Source organism: Furipterus horrens, unplaced genomic scaffold, assembly GCF_987537825.1.
Source record: "Furipterus horrens unplaced genomic scaffold, mFurHor1.1.pri manual_scaffold_1, whole genome shotgun sequence".
NCBI lineage: Eukaryota > Metazoa > Chordata > Mammalia > Chiroptera > Furipteridae > Furipterus > Furipterus horrens.
The window spans coordinates 67,540,250-67,544,759 of NW_028327171.1; the positions used below are offsets into that span (position 1 = coordinate 67,540,250).

The 4,510-nt window shown below is 34.3% G+C and overlaps 1 pseudogene; it reads left to right on the forward strand.

Moving 5' to 3' along the window:
• Nucleotides 1-1,989: 1,989 nt before the first annotated feature.
• On the forward strand, nucleotides 1,990-2,882 carry LOC150021267 (small ribosomal subunit protein RACK1 pseudogene; annotated as a pseudogene).
• Nucleotides 2,883-4,510: the final 1,628 nt, after the last annotated feature.

Below are 4,510 nucleotides of genomic sequence, written 5' to 3' on the forward strand. Positions count from 1 at the left end.
ATTAATGGTATAATTACTTCCAAAAGAAACTAATTGTAATAACACAAACAGCTTAAAAAGAGGCATATACCTGTCTTTTATTTAAATTCTTACAGTATCAAACATTCTATATATGTGAGTGTGGAATCACAGGAAAAAAAATTCCCTAAGAGAATTCAAAGCAAAAAAAGATCAATTTTTACCAGCAGCTTCTTAACATTTTAATTTAGATCAATCTCTTGAAAGCAAACTACTGTCTTATCCTTTACTTATGAGCTTTTTTTCCTTAGATTCTCTATGACTTTTACAACTTCACATATTTCTAGGAATTTGTTTTCATTCCTTCATATCTATATTTCAAATTAGGGTATGTCTCCAGAGTGATGCCAGATTATTCAGATAAAACCTTATGAAAATTTAAATTATGCTTTAAGAATGGCTCTCTTTAAATACTGAGGTAAAATACAAGGTGATACTTGACAGAAGTTCAGTTATTCACATTTTCTTTTTGTTATAAAACTACTGAGTTATTTTTTAATTAAAATATTAAGAAGTCAAGACTTTTACCTCAATTTAGATATACAAATAAAATTGAATATGAAATTATTAATTTCTATATGTACACTCAATGATAATTTTTTTAAAATTAAATGATATTATTTTATTTCAGTAATAATACCAACCTATTTGTTGAACATTTTCTCTGGGACAGGTGAATATTTCATATTTGGGCCACATCCAAATGAAAATCTGTGATGGTGGCTTATGTAGAAAAGAAAAATCCCTAGATACATTTTTGTCATTTCTTCACAGAACTTAAGCATGTTTCCTTTAGCTGAGAATTTATTTAGAGTAAGATATAGAATTTGAAGGAAGGCTGACTTTTTAACAAAGAATATATATTTCAACCTGTATTCAAGAACAAAAAGAGAACATGGAGTATCCAAAAGCAACTTAATTATTAGGCACAGCACTGAAAATGTTAAATATTATTTGAGCCTCCAGAAAAGATATCATTATATTAGATAATATAGTTATGTATACTTTAAAATATTTTGTATATTTTCAAATATATGCATATATATTTTAATCAGCCTTCTTTATTTTGTTTTTGAAGAATTAGTATGTAATAGTTAATAAGTTTCAGGTGCTTTCAAACATCAATAATATACTTAATTGTGCTAAAGGTAAAAGCTGATAACCAAGGTGTAAGTTCCACTGGGCCTTAGGCGTAATGACTGTTGGCCCTTGTATAACCTCCTACTCTCAACACGTCCACATACACAAACATACTGAGTCAACCTTTGTCATCAGTTCCTCACTCACAACTCCAAAGCTGAACTGTGCTCTCAGCGGCTCAAACTGAGATTCCCCAGGGAGTCAATTAGAATTACATGGCAACTGCAGAGGGCAACATCTGGACATGGCATTTTTCCTAATTTAATGGCAGCTGACTTTGCCCTAGTTTGTCCATATTGCTCTTACCATTCCCAACAAAGCATGAAGTAAGCTATTCAAGCAACTAAAGACGATTTGCAGCTCACATTCAGTATTAACATTGGAGGGGTGCTTTAGCATTTGAAAAGCAAAGATGCTATATAAAACTTACCATAAATTTAATTAGATGATTTCCCCATATGTTAATTCATATAGACAAACCAATCAAAAACTACAATGAAAGCTACTGAATTTAGTAAGAGAAAAAAGTTGCCTTGTCCATGTAAAATCAGAAAAGTTTACTAATCCAGCGTAAAATCATTTGTGATCAACTCAACTTAGTCTTCCACATTATCAAGATTATTTTTGTCTGAGTTAAGTTTAAAATGGATTTGTTTAGCATAAAACTAATAAGTTAATTAGTTATATAACTAGTAACTTAATTACATTTAAAAAGTCTTTACATGTTATATTTATTCTGATATAATTTAAGGCCCTGCTGCTTCGCTCTTTGAGGTATCCACATCCATCCTCATCACCGCGGCAACACCTGCATTGGCCACCATCATAACTGAACAGATGACCCTTTGTGGCATGGTCAAGGGATATAAAGGCTGGGTGACCCAGATCACTACCACTCCCCAGTTCCTGGACATGATACTGTCCTCTTCTGGAGACAAGACCATCATCATGTGGAAGCTGATGAGGGATGAGACCAACGACAGCATCCCACAGCGTGCTCTTCAGGGTCACTCCCATTTTGTTAGTGACATAGTTATCCCCTCAGGTGGCCAGTTGGACTTCTCTGGAATCTCAGAACAGGGACCACATGAAAAGTTGTAGGCCTTTACCTTTGACAATCTGCAGACTGTCTCTGGCTTCCAAGATCAAACCATCGAGCTGTAGAATACTCTGGGTGTATGCAAATATACTGTCCAGGATGACAGTGGGTGTCTTGTGTCCATTTCTCACCCAAGAGCAGCAATCCCATCATTGTGTCCAGCTGGTCAAGGTATGAAACCTAGAAAATTGCAAGATGAAGACCAATCACATTGGTCATACAAGGTACCTAAACACTGTGACTTTCTCTCCAGATGGATCCCTCTGTGCTTCTGGAGGAAGGATAGCCTGGCCATACTGTGGGACCTCAAGAAAAGTAAGCACCTTGATACACTTGATATTGGGGGCATCATCACAGCCTGTGCTTCAGCCCTAATCGCTACTGGCTCTGTGCTGCCACTGGCCCCAGCATCAAGATCTAGGACTTGGAGGGCAAGATCATTGTAGATGAACTGAAGCAAGACATTATCAGTACCAGCAGCAAGGCAGAGCCACCCCAGTACACCTCTCTGGCCTGGTCTGCTGATGGCCAGACTCTCTTGGCCAGCTATATGATAACCTGGTGTAAATGGGCAAGTGACCATCAGCACCTGCTGGAAATAGCCAGCAAAACTTTAAAAATATAAAACTGTTTTTCTGACTTGTAAAAAAAAAATAGAAAGAATTTAACTGTACATGAAAATAAATAAAGCATCCATGACTGAAATTACTAAAGTTTTCAGCTGGATATATTTATATCCTCGACTTTATCTGTTTCAAACACAACTTTCAAAGATGGTGATCTCAATCAAAACTAACCTCTTTCTTCATTCAGATATTCTCTTTTCACTGATAACTTTCCTCACAATCCATTTTAAAATTTCAATGTCTCTTCCCACAGCACTTCAAATCATCTGCCTCTTCATTATTTTTCTTTATTGCACCTACCGTCATCCGACATGTTGCATAATTTTAGTTGTATATTGTCTATCTCCTCCCACTGAAATGTAAACTCAGTGTGAGCAAGGATGTTTCTGATGTCCTGTTCATTGCTATATCCTCAATGTCTAGAACAGTACCAGTATGTAGAAGGTGCTAAATAAATATTTGCAGATGAGTATGTAAAAGATCCCTTTTAACAAACAAAGAATTTGCCTAAAATTAGGTATATGTGATTAATGAACCTGATCATTAAAATTTAGCTCAACAACTCTCTTACTTACCCAATCTCTCCTAATGACTACAGCTATAAAAGTTGGAGAGAACTCATGAAGCAGCCATTAGAAGATCCTAAAATATAAATAACAGGCAAATTGCAGTAAAAGGAAAAAAAGCACCACAAAGTCAGTAGTAAATTTATTTCCTTCCTGCTTCAGTACCTTCAAGCTTGGACTCAATGCAGCAAAAACCCCGGAAATAGGCATTGGCCCATAGAGATTATTGACAGAAGCACTAGTACTAGCTTGATGCATGGAAAATACATGTTATTTTCCAGTGCATATGGAACATTCAACATAATAGGTCATATCCTGAGATGTAAAACAAACTTTAATGAATTTAAATGGATTTAGTATCATTCAAAATATGTACTTACACCATATGGAATTAAACTTAAAATCAATAATAAGACTTAAAAAAACCTTAGATGTTATAAAACACACTGTTAAATACCCACATATAAGAGAAAATCTCAAGAGAAATTTAAATATATATTGAACTGAAAAAAATTAAAAATACAATACATCAAAATATGTAGGATGTAGCTAAAATAATGTGTACAGAAAAACACTGTTTTTTTATAAAACCAAATGCCTATATTGCAAAGAAAAAAATGTCTCAAATTAACAACCTAAGCCTCCACTTGAAAAAAGAAAACTATAAAAACAAGGGGAAAATAAACCCAAGACAAGCAAAAGAAAGGAAATAATGTAGGTATAGATAGAGTAGAAATGAAGTGATTGCCTGTATGATTCCATTTATACATCATTCTTAAAAGACACAATGATGTTGAATAGATCAGTGGTTGCCAGGGGTTAAGAGGGTGGGTAACCTAGAGATAGTACAAGAGAGTGTTGGAGGGTGATGGAAATTTTCTGTATCCTGATGGAGGTGGTAGTTGCACAAATCTATTCATGTGTTAAAATTCATAGAATTGTGCACCAGGAGTATCAGTTTTACAGAAATTTGAAAATAAATAAAAAAATAATAGTCTTTAAAAAATCTTATTTATACATTCATTCTAAGAGAGAGTATGAGCATTTTATAAATGTAAAAT